Raw genomic sequence first — 16,780 nt, forward strand, 5'->3', positions numbered from 1 at the left:
TGCACACTTTGCTTAGTTTTTGTGTCTCAGTTCCTCTGAAACGCAGCCATTGTGGGGAGAGATACCAGTAGACAATATCATCTGTTAATAATGATACTAATATCAACCTCGAGTTGATACACATATATATATGTGTGTGTGTGTGTGTGTGTGTGTGTGTATTTCTCTTTTGTTTTTGTTTCATCGTTGGTATAACTTACCATTATGAGAGAAGGTAAAAGTTGTATTTCTTAGGTTGTTAATAATAAACCCCATTTAAATGTTCTTCATATTGTTCAAAAGCATTACAGTTTACAAGTTTTTAATCAGAAATGAGTTTCTAGCCTTCTTCTAACTAAAGAACGATACTGTTTTTTTAAAGGTTTTCTAATTATTTTCTTGTATTTATTCCATTTCTATATCTATTTATCTATGCTAACAAATCACATGTATTTCTTTTTAATCATACTAAGTCCCCAGGACATGTGTTCTATAACTTGTGATCCCCGATACTTTCTTCTTAACATCCTCATCTAATTAAGATGAATTATTATTCATATTTTGCTTTGATTCTTGTTTCAGGGAAGATGCCTCTCTGCTTCTCATATTCTTGATTAGGATACATCTCTGTTTTAGAAACATGTATCTCAGCATGCCTTAGTCAATTAAGCCTCTGAATCTTGGTTTCAGCTCAAATGATGATCTCACAGTTTGTGAGTTGAGCCCCACATCGGGTTTCATGATGATAGCACAGAACCTGCTTGGGATTCTCTCTTTCCTTCTCTCTCTGCTCCTCCCCAGCTCTCTATCTCTACTTCTCTCTCAAAAATAAATAAACTTAAAAAAATTAAAAAAAAAGAAACATGTATCTCTTCTCTGTAGTATGTAGGGTAGTTAATGTGCTACTCAGATATGTGCTGTTTTGAAATTTCTTTTTTTTTTTAAATTTATTTCTGAGAGAGAGAGAGAAACAGCAAGAGTAGGGGAGGGAGACAAAGAATCTGAAGCAGGTTCCAGGCTCTGAGCTAGCTGTCAGCACAGAGCCCGATGTGGGGCTCGAACCTATGAAACGTGAGCCGAAGTCAGATGCTTAACCAACTGAGCCACCCAGGCGCCCCTGTTTTGTAATTTCAAATTTAGGGATGTTCTTTAATTTATACTTCCTCCCTCCATAGGCTGCAAGATACTAGACCCTGGATTTGTAGACTTTTAGTCATTATTGTGTCCTCAGAGACAAGCACAATGTTTGGCTAGTTGTGGGCCCTTTCCTCCCTGGGACTCACTGTGAGCCAGACATGACCCACATCAGGGAAGAGGTCACTGACTCCTGCTGCTGGAATGGGTACCTCACACCCTACCCCGTCTACTTCTCCACCTCCTTTTCTCTCTCCCTCTGTGGACTTTTTTTTTATATCAGCTATGCTGTTTACAGTTTGTTCCCTTTTAATTCCTTTTCACAGAGAAATACAAGTCTAGAAATTTAAAAATGTATAAGTAATTTAATAAATCAGTGACAAACATCGCATAAACTAACATCTTACAAATATCCCATGATTCTAATATGTAAGCAATCTGATACTAATTTCATGTCAGACTTCTCTGTTTCTTGTGTATGCACCATTACATTTTCTTCTAATTATCTCATCCTGTCTGACAGTTAACCACTATCAATGGCAATGATTGCAAACAAAAAACAGTTACTTAGCAAGCTTTTATATATTTATATACATATAACACGATAATAAATAACTGAATGCATAATACATTGGGAGAAGGGACAGCTCTTTTTTTATTTTTGAAGGACAGGTTTTTAAAGCAGAATTTGAATTAATAAATATAGAAAGAATAATGGAAATAGAAAATCATCTTTAGGTAAACACTAGTATAAAATGAGCATTGCAAATGAGAATCAATGACAGATAAATCATATTCTCAAAGTATCTGCCCATAGGAGACTAGTTCATTAAAAGGGAAATGTAGTAACTCTATAATGGGGAAGCTTGGCAGACAGCACATTTACCCTGTGATCAAAGCTAACATCGCCAATAAGATAGTCACTGTATACCTCTAGATGTGGCACACGGAGAAGAGTTTCACATTATTTCTGTTTCATTCTTGCCAAAAATGTACAAACTCAACTTAATCATGAGAAAACATCAGAAAAATTCCACCTAAGATGCCCTGAGGGGCATTCTACAAAATATCTGATCAGTATTCTTCAAAACTGTTAGGATGATAAAGAGAAAAAATGATGTACTGTCACAGGTTAGAAGAGACTAAGATGACATGATGACTAAATGTAATGTGGATCTGAGACTGAATTCTGGACCAGTAAAGGACAGTAGTGAGAAACCAGTGAAAATCAAGTGAGTTCCATAATTAATGATGCTGTATCACTGTAAATCTGAAGTTTCTATCAATGTACCATGTTTGTGCAAGAGGTTATCATTAGGAGGAGATGGGTGAAGAGGAATTGCTTACTAAATTTCAACTGTAGTATAAGTCAAAATAATTTTAAAAGAAAAAGTTTGGGGACACCTGGGTGGCTCAGTCAGTTGTGCCCAACTCTTGATATCAGCTCAGGTCATGATCTCACCATTCCTGAGATCAACTCCTGCATTGGGCTCTGCACTGACAGCATGGAGCCTGTTTGGGATTCTCTCCCTCCCCTCCCCCATTTGATACTGATACATCATTATTAACTAAAATTCTTTAGTTTGTACATAGGGTACTTTTTCTATTATAGGTCACCCTATATTCAATAGTCATGTTTCCTCAGGCTTCCCTTGCTTAAGACAATTTCTCATTGTTCTTGTTTTTCATGACTGTCTTAGTTTGAGAAATACTGCTTAGATATATGATAAAATGACCTCCAACTAGGATTTATCTGATTTTTTCTTTTTAAAAATTTTTAATGTTTATTTATTTTTGAAAGAGAGAGAGAGAGAGAGAGAACGAGGAGGGGAGGGGCAGAGAGAGAGAGGGAGACGCAGAATCCAAAGCAGGCTCCAGGCTCTGAGCTGTCAGCACAGAGGCTGACGTGGAGCCTGAACTCAAACTGCAAGATCATGACCTGAGCCAAAGTCAGACACCCAACCGACTGAGCCACCCAGGTGAGCCTGATTGTTTTTTCTGCCTAATGAGATTGCAGTTATTTGTTTTGGGGAGCAAGACCACAGAGGTTAATAGCCAGCATCATATCATATCACAGGCACATACTGTTGGCATGGAGTCTTCAGTGTAGAGAGATATGGTGACCTGACTGAGATAGCATTTGTCAGATTTCTCCACTATAAAATTACTCTTTTTATTCTCTTCTCTTTTTACACCTGTACTGTTTGGAATTGAGTCATGATGCACAGACCATGTTTGAGGAATGAGAAGTCTCCTGTCCTATCTGCTCAGCACAGAGCATCTCCATAAAATACTTATAATTCCACTGCACGTGGGATTTGTCTCTTTCCTACCATTTCTTTATTTATTGACCTATTATCAGGATAGATTCACAGATATATCAATACTTAATACTAAATATTAATTATTAGTATTAAATATGAAAATTTAAATATAATATGGCATATTCTTTAATATTATTTGATATTTAATTAAATATTGAAGTATTTCAGTAATGGGGGAACTCTACAATCTTATCAATAAGTCTCACTTCTTTAGTTGGTCTATGTCCCTCGACTCTGACCTTCATACATATTTTTCAACTTTCCCCCTCAACCCACAGGCAAGAGAGGCAGACTAGAGTGGAGCAGGTTGGGGTTCAGAGAAATACACTTCTTGCAAGTGGGATAAGGTTCTTGTGGCCTTTGCCCCTAGAGAGTAGGTCTTTGTTAGGAGAAATGTTCTGGGTATACTTACTTTTCCCCTCTCCCTACTGTGAGGGGATATTTCTTGGCTCCTCACTATGAGAACTTGGTAGAGTTCCTGGAGGTAAAATCCAATAATATCTGGGAGGCACTTAAGACCATGACCCCCAGAATTTTCTTAGTCTCAGGCTAGTCCACACTAAGCCTCCAGGTATTCTTCAACATCACCATTTAAGTGTTCCAACAATTTATTGCCTCAGTAGCTGCTTTTCCACTAAACACATGTATCGGTTGTGATTTCCTGGACTTGCTCGTCTCTCCAGATTTCAGGGACTTTGTCCTGGGACCTGGATTCTTTAATGGATCCAAGAAAAGTCATTGATTTTCACTTCCTTCAATTTACTTCTTGTTGTATGGCAGGAGTAATGACACCTATGCACTTTACACGGCAGAGATGAAATAGAAAATCAGATTTACCATTTTGCTATCTTTTTTTTTTTCGTGGACATATTAATCTTCCTTAACTTTTAATCACTCATTTTCTTGCTAATTTGTTGAAATAAAGAAAATTACAGGCAACTTTTTGGGTCATTTGGTTAAGCATCTAATTCCTGATTTTGGCTCTGGTTTGTGAGTTCTTACTGTTTGTGAGTTCAAGCCCTGTGTCAGGTTCTGTGTTGAAGGTGCAGAGCCTGCTTGGGATTCTGTCTTTCCCTCTCTCTGTCCCTCTCCCACTTGTGTGCATGATGCTTTCTCTCTCAAAATAAATAAATTTTAAATAACAAAAAACCATAAAATCTTCCCAAGGAAATTTTCCTAATGTATTCAGCCTTCAAGAGATCGCTTACTTTTTACCCCCATATTTATTTGGTGATATTTAAGTGCAGCTACTTATACATGTGGCATATAGGACTTCTTGAATAAATATCACCAATACAAAGGAAGAAAAATTTAATTGCAGGTGGATGAAGACACTATACAGTATAGCCTAAGAAGCACAAGAAACAGTATTCTGAATCCTTTATATCTCCACACCAGTTTACAGAGGGAATGGAGAATAATAGTTTAGTCTGTGAGTTAGTTAAATAAACCATGGTAAAAAATATTCTGCATTTTCTGTAGCAGTTCCTGTAGCATCATCCTTTTATTCCTCGATGAGAGACATAAATATTTGAATATGATAAAAAAAATGGGTACTCTTGCTTTCAAACCAATTATTTTGATTTCTAGAAAAAAAAGTTCATTAAAAAGAGAGATGGTACTGTGTGCAATAGACTCTCTCTATTTTTAAAAAAATAAAAATGGGAGTGCCTAGGTGTCTTGGTTGGGTCTATGTTGAACTCCTGACTCCAGTTCAGGTCATGAGCTCATGGTTTGTAGGAATGAGCCCCACCTCAGGCTCTGTTCTAACAGTGCAGAGGCTTCTTGGGATTCTTCCTCTCCTCTGTCTCTATCCCTTCCCCACTTGTGCTCTCATTCTCTCTCTCTCTCACTCTCTATCTCTCACTTGCTCTCAAAATAAACAAATAAACTTAAAAAATAAAGATGAAATAACTATTCTTTTTTATATATTAAGAATGTTATTTAAGAAATGATACATTAATGAATCATTAAATATCAAAAAGAAATAAGATTCTTACCAGCCAGTAGATATGTTCTTGCTGATAATTCATTATGAAATACATTTAACACAAAAGCAGAGAAAGTTAACACATTGTTAACAATTGTATCCAAATACAATCAAATTTTAAATAATTTACTGAATAAGCACTTTATTTATGTGATATTTTTTTGCTTAAATACATGTTACATATAAATAAGACAAAGTGAAGCAGGCTAGTTTTCTAAAGGAAATTTTTAAAACTATTTCTCATTTTGAAAATATAAAATAATTATTAAGTATTTTTCACTTTCTTAACATTGAGGAGCAATTACAGGAAATTAAGTAACAGGATCTTAAATATAATTTTAATTGGAGGCTCATTTAATATGAAGAAATTCAGGGAATATGTGAATTGTTATTTTTGAAGACATGAAAATGTGTAAGAAGAAAGGTTAAAGTAACTTCTCATCTTGATACATTTGGCAAAACATCTAACAGATGTTAGCAGACTTGCAGTTTCCAATTAGAATTTTTAAACACACTTAAGGAGGATAACCAGTTTTGTTTTTAATTAGTTAGAAAGCCATTATTTTGGTTGAGTTGGTTTGTTTCATAAAACTTTAAAGGGAAGTCATTTTGTGTTGTAGGCTAAAGCAATTCCTGTGCCATTAGTGGTTCCGTTCTAGTTTTAATGATCTGAAAGGCGTTTTCTGCTCAGACTTCTGTTTCTTCCTGGAGTTTCTCCGAGCTCACTGCATTCCCTCACCCAAACAAAACCAACCTCATCCTGACCCCCTCCCCCCACTTCAGGAGCAATGACAGCATTTTGCTTTAGGCAAAACAGTTTATTTCTTGTACAGACAGTCCCTAACTTAACAATGGTTTGGCTTACCGTTTTTTGATTTTTATGTTGGTGCAAACTCCCCACGTTCCATAGAATCCATACTTCCGGTTTAGAATTATGATCTTTTCCCAGGCTGGTGATACGCAATGTGACTGTTGTAATCCTGGGCGGCGCTAGTCAGCCACGCTATAATGAGACTGAACAATTGATACATTCTGTCCCCATACACAATGGTTTTCATTTTCAGTAGTTTTCATTAAACTACATGCAGTATTCAACACTTTATTATAAACAAGGCCTTGTGTTAGATGATTCTGTTCAAGTGTAGGCTAAGGGAAGTGTCTAAAACACATTTCAGATAGGTTAGACTAAGCTCGGATGCTCCATAGATTAGGTATGAAGTGCATTTTCAAAGTAATGATATTTTAAATTTGCATTAGGTTTATTGGGCCATAACCCCGTCCTAAGTCAAGGAAGATCTGTACTTTGTGTCTTCAAATACAAGTTTCATTTCCATATAATTTATTTCTGCCAATTCCTACCCAATTTATACTTCTTTTAGCTTCAAGGTAACGTTCTCTTGCTAATGAAAAATGGTAACTTCCCGAATGGTTGTTTGTGAATCCATTTTTGGTTACTTATTGAAAAGAGTTGAATTTTTCATGTGAGACCATTTTCACCAAGCTGGGATATTCTGTTTCTCAAACCAAACCAAACAAACAAAAAAACCCTTTTTCTTCTCTATTTTTATTTTTATTTTATTTTTTTGGTGTCTACTCCTCTGCCCAAATAGATCGGTTTTTACCAACCTTGCATATGTTTGAAGAAAGTACTGTTGTATAGTCTTTTGAGAAACACAATCAAGAAAAAATATTTTCTGAATCTGAATTTCCACTCACTAGGCTGCTTTTCTCTTTGTTACCCATAGAAAAGTCTGTAGTCTGTTGCAGACATGTTTCATTTGCTATTTTGTTATACATAGTCTTGTCTTCACAAATCTTCAACTTCTGAATTTATGAATTCATATATGTGTGACTAATGTTACTGATACTTGAGATTTTATTCATTATTTCTTACATACTAGGCAATGTGTTCACTGTTGAAGAATAGCAGAATATGGCATCCCAAAATATACCATTCCAAATACACCACTTTGACGTGATATTTATTTTAAGGCAAAGGCAATTACAAAGAAGCAGGTAAAAGAAAAGCTCTCGGCATAACCTCTATTTGCCTAAAAACAGGACAAAAATATGTAAAGGTGTTCCTCCTCTCTCTACCAGCAAGGGCAGGAGTTTATCATGAGAGACAATTCTGAGTCCTGTATCAGCCTTGAGAAGTCACCAGAGAAATCTACACAACTAACAAACTTTATTAACAGGCCTTCGTCTACCATTGGTTTCCCCAGATATTTACCTCCCCACAATTTGCTACCTCAGAAACTCAAAGCTTTTTTTCTTTCGTTTTCTTTCCTTTTATATTTCTTTCTTTCTTTCTTTTTGTTTGTTTGTCTTGTTACTTCTCTGAACATGAATTGTTCTTTGTAAAGCCCATGTTCTAACCCCTTGTCTATTTAGGCTGTTGCTATACTATAAACCATAGTCTGGGTGGTTTATAAACAATATAAATTTATTTTTTACACTAAGAAGTCTAAGATCAAGGTGCAAGCAGATTTGGTGTATGTTAAAAAGCTTCCTGGTTCAGAGATGGCTATCTTTTTGCTGTGTTCTCACAAGGTAGAAGGGGAGAGGAACCTTTCTGGGGTCTCTTTAATGAAGACACGAAGCTCATTCATGAGGACTTCATCTTCATGACCTGGTCTTCTACAAAAGACTCCCCCTCCAAATGCCATCACAACAAGGATTAAATTTCAACAAATAAATCTTGGGAAACATACAAAATTCATTGCATAGCACCATACCTTTGAGCTTCTAATGACTGAGTGACTATATGTATGTGTGATGCACGTGTTAGTTAAACTCCTTTTTAATCAGTTAAGACAGGGGAGTAGTCTATGACATTTCCTGATTTGTTGTGGACTCTGTGATGTTAGTACAAAGTTATCTTGGTGCTTGGAAGTTCTGCAAGTTCTGGTTCCTTGGTGTCTAGAAGTGATTGCATGTACAAGAAGGTCTGGTTCCTTGGTACCGGGTTTGTGCAAGATTACACGGTTCTTGCTTCAAAGGAGGGCAAAGTCTAGAGATGCACAAAGCGAGGTCAGTAAAGTCAATGTGTGACCTTAAAACGAGAGAGGAAAAATACATTTTTGCTAAAAGATAGCTGGGCTAATCAGAAAGCCGAGGCAGCTTCAAACAGATTTGGTGACCTCTATGATCTGATAATGCTCTTGTCCTTTATTCCTCAAAGCCAGTGGTCTGCAAACCTCAACAAAAATAAGTTAGTTCTGTTACAAATTAAGGGCCATAATTCAGGAGTGAAGGAACGTGTTGGCTTGAAGCACATTAACCCCACAGATCAGCTGGAAGGCTGTTATAGGTATACTGTGTTACCTATTGAATTTCCTACCAGCCAGGTCTAAATGAAGGTATTCATACAATACTTAATGAACAAGCTTAAAAGTTTAGTCTTTATCTTGACTCTTTTTTTTAAAAAACAATATTTTCATTTATTTTGTGAGAGATAGAAAACAAGCAGGGGAGGAACAGAGAAACAGGAAGACAATCTCAAACAAGTCCCACACTGTTAGTGCAGACAGAGTCCCATGCAGGGCTGAAACTCACGAACTGTGAGGTCATGACCTGAGGTGAAACCATGAATGCATGCTAAACTGAGTCACCCAGGCACCCCCTCTTGACTCTATTTTAATCTCCACTCTTTCTTTCTATTGTGGAGATGAGTGAAGACCACTCAAATGAGCACAAGCAAAAGCTGTTTATTCTAAGCTTACCGGAGCAATAGTCAGCAACATCCCTTGTATTTGGCAAAGGCTCAAGACATAAAACAGCGGGAAAGTTTTATAGTGGATAAAGGGGAATGCTTGAGGTCTGCCCTGACTGGAGGCTGTTGGTCTGGGAAAGCCTGAGGGAAGATAACTAGAAGCAGAGGGTTCTCTTTGATTTTTTAAAGAGAAACAATTTTTATCTGGCTTTCTTCAGTTGGTCCTAAGTTGGGAGAAAATGTAGGGAAGCTGTCAGTTATTGATCAAGTCCTGGCAATTTGGGGCCAATTGCTGCAGAGCTTGTGGTTTGGTTTGCTGCCCTGGTTTGTGTAAATTTTAGGCCAAAGTTCTATTTTTACATGTGATCTGGTCATTTCCTATTTGTATATTGTCTATCCTTGTTAATGTCATTGCTATTCTTTCTGTCATCCAGGCTTCTAACAGTAGAGTCACCTAAATTTGTTATCTCTTAGTCATCTTATCAACTCTACTTTTTGAAAATTTTTAAAAATGTTTTACTTATTTCTGAGAGAGATAGCATGAGCAGGGGAGGGTCAGAGAGAGAGGGAGACACAGAATATGAAGCAGACTCCAGGCTCTGAGCTGTGAGCACAGAGCCCAGCGCGGGGCTCGAACCCACGAACCGTGAGATCATGACCTGAGTTGAAGTCAGACGCTTAACCAACTGAGCCACCCAGCTGCCCCACAACTTTACTTTTTAAAATGTGTTTATCTTTATCAATTATATAGTTCTAAACTATGAAATCCCACTGCCACATTTTTAACTTGGGTCTTTCATTAACTTAATCTAGAAAATGTACCCGTGTTCTCACTGGTTATTCTGCTTTAGAAATTTTTCTCAGCGTTCTATTTTCTACATTACTTTTAAATAAATACAACATAATTTTGATTAAGTTGTCTTCCCCACCAAAGTCCTTCATCCTTGTTCCTGTGGCGTAGTCATCAATTCTGTGTATGTTTCAGCCAGCTGTCTTCCTTGTACATACATATCATAAAGTCAGTAAATGACATTTATTGGATGAACAATATTGAATAAAATGAATTAACTCTATCTAATCCCCCTTTGCCTTTTCCCCAAATCAACCTTTTTTGTCATATTCAAGGCTTTTATTTAATAACATGTGAGTTCATTTGAAATTTTAATTTTTTAATGGTTATTTATCTTTTGAAAGAAAGACAGACAGCATGAGTGGAGAAGGGGAAGAGAGAAAAGAAGACATAGAATGTGGAACAGGCTCCAGGTTCTGAGCTGTCAGCACAGAGTCTGATGCGGGACTCGAACTCATGAACTGTGAGATCACGACCTCAGCCGAAGTCAGATGCTCAACTGACTGAGCCACACAGGTGCCCCAGAAGTCTCAATTTTTTGAATGATATACTTTTCCCCTAAGATTTGCCTTTTACCCTATTTACTGACTACATTTTTAGAATTCAATAATTCTAAATAAATGAAATATTTCAGGTAAATAGTCAAGTGATCCTAGTGGAAAGGACTTACAATAATGTCAGCGACAACTGTGGCCCCTTGCCTGGATTTCTGGAGTCCAAGGTAGTCACTCTGAAACATTTTTCCAGGGCTGTCTGTCAGTCATCTCAGTGCCAGAGAATAGAGAGTCCTGCTATTATCACAGCAAAGAGGGCAGCCGCCATGCTCTCTCTATTTATTAGCTTCCCAGGAGCGATGCCCTCATCCCCAGAAAGGTTTAATTTAACAAATTACACTTAGAGTGCACTTGATTCTATCATAAGTTTCTCTCCCTCTTTCTCTCTTTTTCTCTCTGTTTTGTTTTTGTTTTTTTAATAAATTCAGTAGCAGGCCTCCAAAATACCTATTATAACTTAGTAAATAAGAGAGTATGCTCAATCATTTTGTAAGTTTTGTAACATTTTAACCATTATTTCGGCTTAGAAATTGTTAACAACAACAAAAAACAGACAAAAGGCCCCAAGTATTGTCATTTGTGCTAAACCCCAAGTCAGCAAACCAAGCTTAATATCTAAACTCTGCAGTTTCAGCCTCTCTCTCTGACTTTCTGGAATTACCTGATCCACACTAGTGAGGAAATAAATCTGCTTAGAAGACCCCTAACATCTGCCTTAGGAAGGGCACCTTGCCTGAAACACTATACTGTTTGCTAATAAACTTCCTTTTTGGGGTCTCCTTTCTATTTGCTGATTGGGATATATGGCCCAATTCATGAATTGTAGAAAAATAAAAAAATTTGATCTTGAAATTTACTCTTTTGAACTTTGTTAACAAAGTAAAATTTGTTCATTGAAACTATCTTCAAATAACACTATTGCTGTTGAAAAAGTAAATAACTATGTACAAATCAACTAGGAAAACTATGCTAAAAGAACTTCGGCATTCTCTTCTATAAATGAGTTGGGGTAAGCCAGAGGGAATTTTCCGATTGGATTTTAAGATTAATAAGAACAGGGGCCATTTCCTTTCCATCTTGCATCTTATAAGCTCCTACATTTATACTTTGAAAATAGCAGATGCAGCTACAAATAATTTTTAATGAAATGTAATTGAATCTAACATTCAGCACTGTGAGTTTTTGTGTGGCAAACATTATAGCTCAAAGTAATCACTGACAAGGGCTCAGTGATCTAAATGCCAGGAATTTTATAACTCTAAATTCTTCCCAAGGTCATTTGAAGATTGGATTCTGGCATACTTTGCATGTGTGTGCAGGAGATTTGCATGACTATATCGACTCAAAGCATCCCAAATGTGACCCCTTCTAGAAGCATTTCCTGACTAAGCACAAGGTCGTGGTCTCTCCTGTCCTGTGACACTTTGCCTCTATCATAACATGCATCCTTGAACATTAAGGACATCATTTTTGTTGTTGTCGTATGCTATTTTGAATATAGGTCATAGAAAAGCATTAAACAGGGGAGTCAGGGTGGCTAAGTGGGGTAAGCCTCTGACTTCAACTCAGGTCATGATCATGGTTCAGGAGCTCGAACCCCGCCTCAGATTCTGTGCTGACAGCTTAGAATCTGGAGCCTGCTTCAGATTCTGTGTCCTCCTCTCTGCCTTTCCCCTCTCCCACTCTGTCTCTCTGTCTCAAAATTAAACATTTAAAAACAAAAATGAAAGCATTAAATAACTGAAACTGACAGTAGTGAATATTTTGTATGTAAAGAGACAACAAACTAAGTTGCTTAAATAAGTCATATTACATATGATAATTTGCAAAAACACAGGAGTTCATTCATAAGGACGATGTATTAGATATGGGATTTTCCTCCATTGCTCTTATGTATCTCATTTTTCTAATGATAAAAATTGAAGAAAAATCAATAATCAAGAAGACCTGAGTTTGAACTTCCTAAAAAAAATAGGAAAAATGAACATTGAAAAGAATATAGTTTAGATATCTTTGTTTTCAAAACTAAGAATGTTAACTCTAATATGGTAAATAGACTAATATCTACCCCATATAACTTTAGAAACAATGAAGTCAAAAACAAAGAAATACACATGTCAGATGTAGCCATGACACAACTTAATTTGGTTTTGTAATTCTGGTCCAATATACTTTCCAGATAACAAGAAGTCTATCACTTTGATGAGGTTTACTATTCTTTGTGTTTTATTATTTTTAGCTATGAGACAAAAAGTATATTATACTCTGTGGTATGATGATTATATATATATCTTTAAATTATATTAATTTATATATTTATGCATATCTTTGAGACATGGATTAACTAATTCTCTAAGTTCATGACTACAATTCATATTTTGCACATTAAGGTGACACATGTAACAATTTCAGTCATGTTGCTTTTATGAATTGGAACTCAGAAATCATTAACTTTAAGGAGGAAAAAGGAAGAGAGTGGACATAATGATGAAAGACTTCAGGATAGCCCATCCCCAAATGTGCCACTTTATCATGTGGATTATTTTGAGTTGAAGGCACTTGAGACCCTGTGGGCTCAAGAAAAACTTTTATCCATTCCTTAATCACATGGAAGAATATAAATTGGGGGTCTATCCCAGAATAAGGGATATTAACTGATAAATTTTATCTGAGTGACTCATCTGTATGAAAGGGCAAACATTTAATTATCAAACATCTGCTCTTATCTCACTGTAAAGTGCATTATTTTCCTCTGACATCCCAACCCCTATACCCTTTCTTTAGTTCAGAATCAAACTCTCTCTCTCTCTCTCTCTCACTCTCTCTCTCTCTCTCTCTCATGTCAATTTGATTTTTAGTCCAGCTAGAAGGACCTTTGAAGGGACAGGAATTCTTGCTCCCCAACAATGAAAACTTTTTAAATAAATTTTGTTCTTGGATCTTTGCAAAAGTTAGAACTGTGAAGAGGAAAGACACAGACTGGTATTTGTAGATTATATTAAAAAATATTCAAATAATGTCCTGAAAATTCAAGGCATTACTATTAAAATTAAAATGTCTATTATCTTGAGAATTGTCAGAAAGCTGGAGAATATTGTGTCTTCATTGTTTCAAAATTATTCCAGTGGGTAGAGTTTGTGCTTGCATGTAAGGATTGGTGCTACTCGTTTTTATCAATAGATATGTAGTGAAGGTCTATTATATAAGAAATAAGAGAGTAGCAATGTGTAGAAAATTGTATAATGTCTACTTCTCAAATCTTCTAGTATGATAAAACAGACATATTACTTTGACTATAGTTAATTGTTAAGCAGGAGAAATCTAAAGTGTTACAGAGGCACAGCAATTGAAAATTTACATTAACCTCTTTTTATATGGGTGGGAAAAAACTATTTAGATAAATCATCATTAAGGTAGTACCAAGCAAAGGGTGAAAGATGAGTATGGGGTTAGAAAGGAGAAACAGAGAGTAGAGAGGTATATTTCAGATCTTGAGAGTATATGTGAGTATCTTCAAGGTAAAAGAACATGATGCTTTCAAGGAAGTAAATATTGCCTGCTAAAGAAAGAAATTTAAAAATAAGGGTAAGTGGAACTAATAGGCAATTATAGGTAGGTTGTAGGACACAAGGTTAATACAAATTTAATTTTTTTATTATCTAACAACAAGGGACATTTGAAATTGGAAATTCGGAACACAGTATCATTTATTTTGGCACCAATAAAAGTGAAATAGCTATAAATCTAACAAAATATGTACACGATCTATATGAGGAAAGCAAAAAACAGCCATCCAACAAACAAACCACATTTTATTTGACATAATTCTCTATTTTATTTAATTCTATAAAGTGGACTAAGTAGTGCATTTATCGTTTTGGTACGTTTTCATTAAATTAATATGTTAGATCCAGTTGGCTTTAAACAACTATATTTAACCTGATTTTAATAAGTATCTACATGATTAACTTACTACAGGGATATCCATGCAACCTGTCAGCTGTTAGATAGGAAATCACCACTAGCTTGAGAAAAAATTACCATAATAAGTAAAAATAGCTATGCCATGTCCTCTCTTGACTTTATAGTCATTGTACCATAAAGCCTTAGGCCAGATTCTTTTTTGAGTTTCAATTATTTTTTAAAAACCTATTTTAAAATTTCCCTGTTATTCTTGTTGTTTAATTTTTATTTTAAAAAGACAAATAAGAAAAATTCAAGTATGCACAATGCTGTCTTCTTCAGTTAAGAGATACCTGAGTTAGAGTTAGCAACACTTTCCTTAGTTACCTTGTAGGAATAAGACACACAAAAAAATATGTTTTCTTCAATACAAAGATATCAAGTAGATCTCACAACCTAAATCCCAGGAGAATTGTTGGAAACTTGTTTCATTTTGGCTTCCAAAGCAATAAACAAAGGTTTATGTGAGAAAACAAAATAAAAATAGAAACGAAGTTTGTTGGGTTTCATCCAAATGAAACTCAAACTGGCCTGTAAAGACAATCAAGCTAAAAGGAAATTACATCTGTCATGTTGGTTTGACATCACATCAAGACTATTGAGATAACACATTTTTATGGGTAATGCCCTCAAAGTTTTGATATTCTTGATTTTATGAAGATAATACTGATGATAAAAACAAAAGAAAACAAAGCAAAACAGTAAAATTTTATCATGGCATTGTTTCTATTACAGCGTTCTATAAATTTTCCCTCATGTTGGAAACTTGGACATATTTAAATATCAGTGCAGAAAAGTTTATTATCACATCCCTGATTATGTCAACCTAAATTTTTTTTATTTGGACATAATATTTTAGGAAAAAATAATTAAATTTGAACAGCTTCTGTAGTACCTATTTTTGGTAACGATAATGAAAAAAATATTTTTATATATTATTTATTTGTTTGTAATTTATTTATTTTGAAAGAGAGTGAGCAAGCAAGAGAGAATGAGCAAGGGAGGTGCAGAAAGAGAGGGAAAGAGAAAGAATCCCAAGCAGCCTCTTCAGTGCAGAGCCCCACACAGGGCTTGAACTCAGAAATTGTGATATCATGACCTGAGCTGAAGTCAAGAGTCCAACTCAACAGACTGAGCAACTCACGTGACACTATTTATTTATTATTTTTATTTTAGCAAGAGAGACAGTGCAAGCTGGGGAGAGGACAGAGGGAGAGAGAATTTTAAGCAGGCTCCGCGCTCAATATGGAGCCTGACACAAGGTTCGATCCCATGATCCTGGCATCATGATGTGAGCTGAAATCCAGAGCCTGAAGCTCAACCAAATGAGTTACCCGGCACCCCAGTATTTTTACTACTAAATTACTATGAAATTTATATGTAAATTTATTCTAAATGAAATTATTTTTCAAAGTTAACATTTGTGAATTAGAATTTATATTATAATATGAATGATACATTTCAGCACTCAAAAACACTGTACACATATTTCTTGATTACAAAAAATGAGATGTGTTTGTTTTATTGGAGGAAAAAAAAACTTTTAAATTTCAAACACAAAATCTTCAGATATGTTTTTTCAGTAATGCTATTTATTGTGTTCATTTTCACATTTGGTAAATAATAGTAAATATTTTCAACTGATAATTCTCCAATTATCTAAAAATATATATTTTTGTTAACATATTTGACTCTAAAGGGAAAAATTTCTTTTATCTAAAAGAGCTTATAAAATGAGAGCACAGATAAAATTTGGTATTGTCAGTGATCATTCTTTGTTTTCTTCAGCATAACTACCACATCCTTCTGTTTCCTGAGGTTAACTCTAAATAATAATAGAAGAAATCGCTATTCATTCATTACTAACGTTGGCTTTCCTTTTTTCTTTTGAATAATAAGTTTAATATATTTGAACTCTAAATTCAACTATGACTAAAATAATAATTTCGCTAAATCATTTTCACAGAGGTCAAAATATTTCTTAAAATCACAAAAGGAAATTCAGCATCTGAAACATAAACACAAGGTATTATCAATACGTGGGAGGCGTGTTTAAGGCAGAATAGGATTTAAGCAATATTTTAACATTGTTATTAACCTGATTCTAGAAAAAGACAATTTGAGGCTCCTAGATCTAAGGTAGTACTTTAAATCCTGTAAGTCTAATTACGCAATAAAATTTCAAAATATTGTAATGCAAGTAAAAAAATCCCTCTAAAATGTAACCAAATGATGAAAATATATATTAAAAAGTATCATTCAAACTGCCAA

Source organism: Hyaena hyaena, unplaced genomic scaffold (genome assembly GCF_003009895.1).
Source record: "Hyaena hyaena isolate Hyena2069 unplaced genomic scaffold, ASM300989v1 scaffold_975, whole genome shotgun sequence".
Taxonomy (NCBI): domain Eukaryota; kingdom Metazoa; phylum Chordata; class Mammalia; order Carnivora; family Hyaenidae; genus Hyaena; species Hyaena hyaena.